The 10,347-nt window shown below is 46.6% G+C and overlaps 1 pseudogene across 1 annotated transcript in view; it reads left to right on the forward strand.

Moving 5' to 3' along the window:
* Positions 1-7,891, forward strand: part of LOC143786235 (uncharacterized) — a 101,919-nt pseudogene extending 94,028 nt beyond the window's left edge. Inside the window, exon 9 of the transcript XR_013218250.1 lies at positions 7,855-7,891. The product of XR_013218250.1 is annotated as an uncharacterized LOC143786235 (transcript). The remainder of the gene's footprint in view (positions 1-7,854) is intronic.
* Positions 7,892-10,347: the final 2,456 nt, after the last annotated feature.

Here is a 10,347-nt window from a genome sequence, read left to right on the forward strand (position 1 = left end):
GTTTTTTGGGGATAGATCCAAATTTTTGAACTTTAAAAATAACTGCAGATTGTTTTTTGCTTTGAGACCCCGTTCCTCTGGTGACCCCATTCAGCAGGTGAAGATTGTCATTTCTCTGCTGCGTGGAGACCCTCAGGACTGGGCATTCTCCCTTGAATCAGGGGATCCGGCATTGCTTAATGTAGATGCATTTTTTCAAGCGCTCGGATTGCTTTATGACGAACCTAATTCTGTGGATCAGGCAGAAAAAACCTTGCTGGCGCTGTGTCAGGGTCAGGAAGCGGCAGAAGTATACTGCCAGAAATTTAGAAAGTGGTCTGTGCTCACTAAATGGAATGAGTATGCCCTGGCAGCAATTTTCAGAAAGGGTCTTTCTGAAGACCTTAAAGATGTTATGGTGGGGTTCCCCATGCCTGCTGGTTTGAACGAATCAATGTCTCTGGCCATTCATATTGATCGGCGCCTGCGCGAGCGCAAGGTTGTGCACCATATGGCAGTGTCCTCTGAGCAGAGTCCTGAGCCTATGCAATGTGATAGGATTTTGACTAGAGCAGAACGGCAGGAATTCAGACGTCAGAATAGGCTGTGTTTTTACTGTGGTGATTCTGCTCATGTGATTTCTGATTGCCCTAAGCGTACTAAGAGGGTCGCTAGGTCTGTCACCATTAGTACTGTACAGCCTAAATTTCTTTTGTCTGTTACCCTGATTTGCTCATTATCGTCCTTTTCTGTTATGGCATTTGTGGATTCAGGCGCTGCCCTGAACTTAATGGACTTAGACTTCGCCAGACACTGTGGTTTTTCCTTGCAGCCTTTGCAAAGCCCTATTCCCTTAAGGGGGATTGATGCTACACCATTGGCCAAGAATAAACCTCAGTATTGGACACAGTTGACTATGTACATGGCTCCAGCACATCAGGAAGATTGTCGTTTTCTGGTGTTGCATAATTTGCATGATGTTGTTGTGCTGGGTTTTCCATGGTTACGGGTACATAATCTGGTGCTGGATTGGAAATCTATGTCTGTGACTAGTTGGGGTTGTCAAGGGATACATAGTGATGTTCCTTTAATGTCAATTTCTTCTTCCCCTTCTTCTGAAGTTCCTGAGTTTTTGTCGGATTTCCAGGATGTATTTGATGAGCCCAAGTCCAGTTCCCTTCCTCCTCATAGGGACTGCGATTGTGCTATTAACTTGATTCCTGGCTGTAAGTTCCCTAAGGGCCGACTTTTCAATCTGTCTGTGCCAGAGCATGCCGCCATGTGGAGTTATGTTAAGGAGTCTTTGGAGAAGGGGCATATTCGCCCGTCTTCGTCACCGTTGGGAGCGGGATTCTTTTTTGTTGCCAAGAAGGATGGCTCCTTGAGACCCTGTATTGATTATCGCCTTCTCAATAAGATCACGGTCAAATTCCAATACCCTTTGCCTTTGCTTTCTGATTTGTTTGCTCGGATTAAGGGGGCTAGTTGGTTTACTAAGATTGACCTTCGAGGGGCGTATAATCTTGTTCGTATTAAACAGGGTGACAAATGGAAAACAGCATTTAATACGCCCGAAGGCCATTTAGAATACCTTGTGATGCCATTCGGGCTCTCTAATGCTCCATCTGTGTTTCAGTCCTTCATGCATGATATCTTCCGGAATTATCTTGATAAATTCATGATTGTATATTTGGATGATATTTTGATTTTTTCCGATGATTGGGAGTCTCATGTGAAACAGGTCAGGATGGTATTTCAGATCCTTCGTGCTAATGCTTTGTTTGTGAAGGGGTCTAAGTGCCTTTTTGGAGTTCAGAAGGTTTCTTTTTTTGGGTTTCATTTTTTCTCCCTCGGCTATAGAACTGGATCCTGTTAAGGTCCAGGCCATTCATGATTGGATTCAACCCACATCTGTGAAGAGCCTTCAGAAATTTTTGGGCTTTGCTAATTTTTATCGCCGTTTCATTGCTAACTTTTCCAGTGTGGTTAAGCCCCTGACCGATTTGACGAAGAAAGGCGCTGATGTGATGAATTGGTCCTCTGCGGCTATTGAGGCCTTTCAGGAACTTAAACGTCGATTTACTTCTGCCCCTGTGTTGCGTCAGCCGGATGTTTCTCGGAGATTGGGGCAGGGGCTGTTTTGTCTCAGAGAAGTTCTGATGGTTCTTTGATGAAACCGTGTGCCTTCTTCTCCAGCAAGTTTTCGCCTGCGGAGCGTAATTATGATGTCGGCAATCGGGAGTTGTTGGCTATGAAGTGGGCAATTGAGGAGTGGCGACATTGGCTTGAGAGAGCCAAGCATCGCGTTGTGGTCTTGACTAGTGTTGAGCATTCCGATACTGCAAGTATCGGGTATCGGCCGATACTTGCTGTATCGGAATTCCGATACCGAGATCCGATATTTTTGTGATATCGGGTATCGGTATCGAAACAACATTAATGTAAAAATGTGTAAAAGAGAGAATTAAAATAAAAAATATTGCTATACTCACCTCTCCGACGCAGCCTGCATCTTACCGAGGGAAGCGGCAGCGTTCTTTGTTTAAAATTCGCGCTTTTCTTTCCTTTACGTGAGTCCCGGCTTGTGATTGGTTGCGTGCCGCCCATGTGACCGGGACGCAACCAATCACAGCAAGCCGTGACGTAATTTCAGGTCCTTCAGGATTTTAAAATTACGTTCCGGCGTTGTGATTGGTTGCGTCGCAGTCACATGGGAGACGCAACCAATCACAGCAAGCCGTGACGTAATTTCAGGTCCTTAAGGATTTTAAAATTACGTCCCGGCTTTGTGATTGGTCCGCGTCCCGGCAACATGGCCGCCATTAACCAATCACAAGCCGTGACGTCACGGGAGGCTGGACACACGCGCTTTTTAAAATGGGCGCGTGTCCAGCCTCCCGTGACGTCCCGGCTTGTGATTGGTTGCGCCGCGGTCAACCACAAGCCGGGAGGCTGGACACGCGCCCATTTTAAAAAGCGCGCGTGTCCAGCCTCCCGAGACGTCACGGCTTGTGATTGGTTAATGGCGGCCATGTTGCCGGGACGCGGACCAATCACAGCAAGCCGTGACGTAATTTCGTCACGGCTTGCTGTGATTGGTCCGCGTCCCGGCAACATGGCGCCGTGACCAATCATAAGCCGGGACATCACTGGAGGCTGGACACGCGCGCTTTTTAAAATGGGCGCGTGTCCAGCCTCCCGTGACGTCCCGGCTTGTGATTGGTTAATGGCGGCCATGTTGCCGGGACGCGGACCAATCACAGCAAGCCGTGACGTAATTTCGTCACGGCTTGCTGTGATTGGTCCGCGTCCCGGCAACATGGCCGCCCTGACCAATCACAAGCCGGGACTTCACGTAACCAAGTAAAAGCGCGAATTTTAAACAAACAACGCTGCCGGTTCCCTCGCTGAGGTCCAGGCTGCGTCGGACAGGTGAGTATAGCGATATTTTTTATTTTAATTCTTTCTTTTACACATTTATATGGATCCCAGGGCCTGAAGGAGAGTTTCCTCTCCTTCAGACCCTGGGAACCATCAGGAATACCGTCCGATACTTGAGTCCCATTGACTTGTATTGGTATCGGGTATCGGTATCGGATTGGATCCGATACTTTGCCGGTATCGGCCGATACTTTCCGATACCGATACTTTCAAGTATCGGACGGTATCGCTCAACACTAGTCTTGACCGATCATAAGAATCTGATTTACCTCGAGTCTGCCAAGCGGTTGAATCCTAGACAAGCTCGATGGTCCCTGTTTTTCTCCCGTTTTGATTTTGTGGTCTCGTATCTTCCGGGATCTAAGAATGTGAAGGCTGATGCCCTCTCTAGGAGTTTTTTGCCGGATTTTCCGGGAGTTCTTGAGCCAGTTGGTATTCTCAAGGAGGGGGTGATTCTTTCTGCCATCTCCCCTGATTTATGACGGGTGCTTCGGGAATTTCAGGCTGATAAACCTGACCGCTGTCCAGTGGGGAAACTGTTTGTTCCTGATAGATGGACTAGTAAGGTGATTTCTGAGGTTCATTGTTCGGTGTTGGCTGGTCATCCTGGGATTTTTGGTACCAGAGATTTGGTTGCTAGGTCCTTTTGGTGGCCTTCCTTGTCGCGGGATGTGCGTTCTTTTGTGCAGTCCTGTGGGACTTGTGCCCGGGCCAAGCCTTGCTGTTTGTTGGCCTAATGCATATTGATCTGTATGTATTGCAACAACTATTGTTTGTTTAATATGATGTGATTTTTATGTCTGTATGCATATTGTTCATCTGTCAACAAAGTTAAAAAAAAAAAAAAAGGTCCTCATTTACAGACAGGATGTAACTCCTCCTTCCCTATGAGCACACATTCTTGTGCCTACAACTGAAAGTGAAAGTAACAGCAGATATCTCTCTCTCAGAAACCTGATTGATCCTGTTCTCATGTTGTATGCTGAATGTTCTTAGTTCTTAATAAATGAACATTCTCTGTTGCTCGTTGTGGACATCACGCTGATTAACCCGCTGCTATCAGGTTATGCGCCCAGGAGTCAAAGCAATCCCAAACCTGCAGAGCACAGAGATAGAAAGACAACAGCAAACTGAGAAGAAGTAAAATGGCCACCAGCAGCAACTCAGCAAAGTTTACAGTGCCAAGCCTGAATAACCAGAACTACCAATCCTGGAAATTCAAGATGAAGATGCTGCTAATAAGAGAAGGTACGTGGAAATACACTCAGGACCATAAGCCTGACCCAGTACCACAGGAATGGCTAGAAATGGATCAGAAAGCACTGAGCACCAGGGGCGTAACTACCGCGGTCGCAGCGGTCGCCATTGCGACCGGGCCCCGCAGGTCAGGGGCCCCGGGCCGGCAGGTCTGAGCAGGGCCAGGCTGGCCATCGGGCACTTCTGGCAAATGCCAGAAGAGCCGATGCCAGTAGTGGGCCGCTGCACTGTTCCTCCCCCGGAACCCCCCCCAGTGCCGCCGCCGCCGCCGCATTTAACTATACCGGCATCTATGACACCGGTATAGTTCAATGCAATGATGGGAGGAGAGAGCGTCACCTGACGCTTCCTCTCCCATCATTCCCCGCTCTGCCTCTGACAGTACACTGCGGGTGCGCGATGACGTCATATCATCGCGCACCTGCAGTGTCCTGGGCAGACTTCAGCCGCCAGGAGCAGCGCGGGCAAAAGGAAAGGTGAGGAGAGTTGTTTTTTTTTTTTTCTTTTTAACCGGACTGTGGGGCCATTATCGGGGGGGGGGATGAGATGAGATGTGGGCTGTGCTCTATATACCCCTGTGCGGGCTGTGCTGTATATACCCCTGTGGGGGCTCTGCTGTATATATCCCTGTGCGGGCTCTGCTGTATATATCCCTGTGCGGGCTCTGCTGTATATATCCCTGTGCGGGCTCTGCTGTATATACCACTGTGCGGGCTCTGCTGTATATACCACTGTGCGGGCTCTGCTGTATATACCACTGTGCGGGCTCTGCTGTATATAACACTGTGCGGGCTGTGCTCTATATACCACTGTGCGGGCTCTGCTGTATATAACACTGTGCGGGCTGTGCTGTATATACCACTGTGCGGGCTCTGCTGTATATAACACTGTGCGGGCTGTGCTGTATATACCACTGTGCGGGCTCTGCTGTATATAACACTGTGCGGGCTGTGCTCTATATACCACTGTGCGGGCTCTGCTGTATATAACACTGTGCGGGCTGTGCTGTATATACCACTGTGCGGGCTGTGCTCTATATACCACTGTGCAGGCTCTGCTGTATATAACACTGTGCGGGCTGTGCTCTATATACCACTGTGCGGGCTGTGCTCTATATACCACTGTGCGGTCTGTGCTGTATATACCACTGTGCGGGCTCTGCTGTATATACCACTGTGCGGGCTGTGCTGTATATACCACTGTGCGGTCTGTGCTGGATATACCACTGTGCGGTCTGTGCTGGATATACCACTGTGCGGTCTGTGCTGGATATACCACTGTGAGGGCTGTGCTGGATATACCACTGTGCGGTCTGTGCTGGATATACCACTGTGCGGTCTGTGCTGGATATACCACTGTGCGGTCTGTGCTGGATATACCACTGTGAGGGCTGTGCTCTATATACCCCCTGTGCTGGCTGTGCTGTATATAACCCTGTGCGGGCTGTGCTGTATATACCCCTGTGCGGGCTGTGCTGGATATACCACTGTGAGGGCTGTGCTGGATATACCACTGTGCGGTCTGTGCTGGATATACCACTGTGCGGTCTGTGCTGGATATACCACTGTGCGGTCTGTGCTGGATATACCACTGTGCGGTCTGTGCTGGATATACCACTGTGCGGGCTGTGCTGGATATACCACTGTGCGGGCTGTGCTGGATATACCACTGTGTGGGCTGTGCTGGCACCCAACACCATGTTGCAGTGCAGGAGATTCCTGCAACAGTCCGAGGCGTATCTAGGGGAAGCGGGGCGGGGGAAGGTGGGGGGGTTGTGGGGGTGGGGGAAGGTGGGGGGGGGTAGGGGGTGGGGTAGGGGGCGGGGGAAGGTGGGGGGGGTGGGGGGGTAGGGGGGGGCCCCATTTGGAAGTTCGCACCGGGGCCCATAACTTTGTAGTTACGCCACTGCTGAGCACCATATCACTCAGTATAGAGGATGATCAGATTGTGCATGTGTGTAAGTGTGAATCTGCAAAGGAAATGTGGGAGCAGCTGCAGAAAGTACATGAGAATAAATTTAAGTAATAAACTCCATCTAATGAGAAAGCTGTATCAGCCTAAGCTGCACAATGACCAGGACATGCAGGACTACATTAGAAATACTCTAGAGACTGTAGAGCGCCTGCGGGGCATTGGGGAAGATATGAAGGACTTCCATGTAGCAGCACTATTACTTAGTGGTCTCCCAGAATGCTATGATACACTTGTAACAGCATTAGATGCATGCCCAGATGATGAGCTGACATTGGAGTACGTCAGAGGAAAGATTGTAGATGAATATAAGAGAAAGGCAGAAAATGTGAGCAAGATATGTAACAAGGAAACTGCTTTACAAACACATGATGTGCCCACCAGCAGAATCCACCCTAAAGAGACAGGTGAATGTTTTGTATGCAAGAAGCCAGGTCATTTAAAAGCTGAATGCAGAGTCTGGAAAGCTAAAATGAATCAGCTGAAAAAGCAAAACAGCCAACAGAGAGTTAAGAGTGCTGTATCTGGAAACAATGATTCAGTGAATACTGAAGCTGCATTCACATCAGTCAATGCATTTAAATCAAAGCATGCGTGGTGTATAGATTCTGGTGCAACCAGTCACATGACCAATGACAGAGACTTCTTTACTAAGCTTAACCAAAGTAAGTCAGAGAAAGTGATAATGGCGAATGGTCAATGCATTAACTCAGAAGGCATAGGAGACGGTTATATTGATTGTAACATCTCTGCAACACAAAGTAGAAGGATCCATGTAAAAGATGTACTATATGTGCCTAGTCTTGAAAGTAATCTATTATCTGTGAAAAAGCTCACAAAACAAGGTAATGAAGTTACATTTAAGGAAGATAGCTGCATCATCTCAAAAGAGGGTCACACATTAGCAAAAGGAAAAATCAGAGATGAACTATATCAGTTGAAATGTAAAGAGTGTGTATGCACAGCCAAGCAAGTGTAGAGATTAGACTGAAAGAATCCATTGTATCTTTCTCCTGGACTCATCTGGCTCATATCAAGAAACTTGAGCAAGTTGACATTTCCTTTTATGAACGCATTCCTCTTCTTTGCTGTAACCTTGTACCTACATACTAGAGGTCGTAAATTTCACAGTATAGATAAGCTTTGTAAGAGAATATGAGCGCTTGTGCGCATGTCTTAAAATGTATAACTCTTTTCTGTATAAAGGATGGGTGAGCACCCGGTGAGTCAGACGGGCTCCTGAGCTTTCCCTGTTATGATCACACAATACTTTGTTTGCGTGTCATTTACCTGGAAGCTTACCTCCAGTAAGCCAGGGACTGAAAAGGACTTAACATTTCTTGGCCGCCCGAACAGGGACCCGAGGCGAGAGTATTTACTCAAGATTTACCTGCGGATACGGACAACGGAGATCTGGGATAATGGACGGCAAATGAAAAAAAAAAACCTGGCCAGGTAAGAGACATTATTAGTTCTCTTTTATCTGCCCTGTATTATCCGAAAGATCTCTATGAGCCGTGTCATGCTGGGTTAGTCTAGTAGTGAGTAGATACCTATAGAACTCGGGTTACCATATTGTATAGATTTATGAGTCTAGTCCCTGGCAGTGTGTGAACAGTGTGTGAACAGTGTGTGAACAGTGTGTGAGCAGTGTGAAGGTTGTGACATGTTGTGAAAGAAGAATAGAAGTACGTAGAACAATAAGCCACGATTGTTAGAACAAGGTTATTGGTGAAGTCAGCCTAACTGGGTCATGTGTTTGCGTCCTTTTGGGGAGACCTCTGCCCATGCTTGACTCTCCTATAGAACTTGTTTCTACATTCCCTGGATAAGGTGTGATAGAATGAGCCCAGGACGCGGTTTTCATGAGCCTGGGACAAGTATGCTAACTGACACAGAAAGTTTTGTGATCTGTATGGTGTTGCTGGGTCTGTGTGCATAATAGCACTTAAGTACGTCCTGCATATTAGAAGAAACAGAGCAGACAAGCCCTTCAATATTTTAGCTCCCTAGGAGAGAAGGCAACGAGACGCCACCAACAGAGGAAGTGGTTGTCCAAACGTCACCTGGGGTAGAAATAGCAAATATTGAAAGGATATTTTAGCTCCCTAGGAGAGAAGGCAACGAGACATCACCATAGAGTAAGTGATTGTCCAAACGTCACCTAGGGTAGTCATAGCTAATATTGAAAAGAAAAATGGGAAATAAACAGACCAAAACTGTCTTAGGACAAGTGGAAGCAGCAGATATCATACAGGAAAGATGTGGAAAGATAGTCAGAAGACAGATTAGAAGAGTAAGAGGAAAATTGGGAATTTCAGAAGCACTTATGTTCAGTACAGAATGGGAAAGACTGAGTAAAGAACGAGGTGGAATTATCAAAGACAATGGGTGGGAAGAAATCATACATTGTATGATAGAGGTCTCAAAAACAGCTAAAGAGGAGAATTGGAAGTATGATCCAGACACTTCCAAATGGATCATGGGAAAGGGAAAAAGTTGTGATATAATCCCACCACCTTACCTAGATCCAAAAGCCCAATCATTTGTACCATCTGGAAGAACAGAAGGAGGAAAACAGAGGGAAAGGGGGTCAACAGGTGTGATTATGCAGAAATTTGGGCAAAGTATTGAAGAATATAGTCAAGAACTAGAAAATAACTTTAGGGATGAAGGATTGGATTTGACTGATGCTTCAGTAAGGAGACTTTTTACAAAACAATTAATAGAGGGGCTAGATCCGAAAATCAGAGAAAAATTTAAATCCTCTACTCCAGATTGGAGAACAATTGAACAACCAAATATTGTGAAACAACGATGTTTAGGAATAGCCATGGATATGAGAGAGAATCGTAAGCCTGTTAGAATAGCACAAGCTAATACAGGAGGAAGAGTGAGACACAATTTTCCTTGCCACTACTGTAAAAAGCTAGGTCATTTCCAAAGAGAGTGCAGGAAGAAGTTGGCAGATATAAAGTCAGGCAAATTTGTTCCCAGAAATAACCCTCCCCAAACGGACAACCAGCAGAAATCTACCATCATAGATGGTTCCATACCAGATTCAGATTGACTCGATGTGTTACAAACTTCCCTACCAGCTAGGAGACCTATGATACAGGTGAATGTGGGGGGGAGAGAGATTCCATTTTTGATAGATACAGGTGCAACTTCCTCAATTTTGAATCAAGATTTTCTTCCAAATCCGGAAGATATTTCAGAACAAACAACTTTTGCTGAGGGTTATGATGGGGTAATTCGAACACTGCCATATACTGTGCCCCTAGAGGTCTCATTAGGACCTAAATGTTTTGCATCCAGATTTTTGTATGCCAGAGGTGCCCCAACATGTTTGTTAGGAACTGATGTCCTAAAGAAATTAGAAGCTAACATCAATTTTAGGGACGATGGCACAGTTATGTTGACTATCCCTGATGATGCAGAAACATTAGAACAATATGTCAGAATTCAGGCTTTTGAGGATTATGCTGAAGAAAAAGAGTACACCACAGATCTAGATCTCTCAACGGTCCCAGAAACACTGTGGGCACAGGGTGACACTGATGTGGGATTATTGCATATTTCTCCTGTAAAATTATCTGTGCAACCAGGAGCTGTTCTCCCACAGCTCAGACAATACCCTGTGAGTGCCCAGCAGGAACTAGCGATTACAAAACAGATAGAGGGATATAGAGAGAAAGG

The sequence above is a fragment of the Ranitomeya variabilis genome, chromosome 7, assembly GCF_051348905.1.
Source record: "Ranitomeya variabilis isolate aRanVar5 chromosome 7, aRanVar5.hap1, whole genome shotgun sequence".
Taxonomy (NCBI): domain Eukaryota; kingdom Metazoa; phylum Chordata; class Amphibia; order Anura; family Dendrobatidae; genus Ranitomeya; species Ranitomeya variabilis.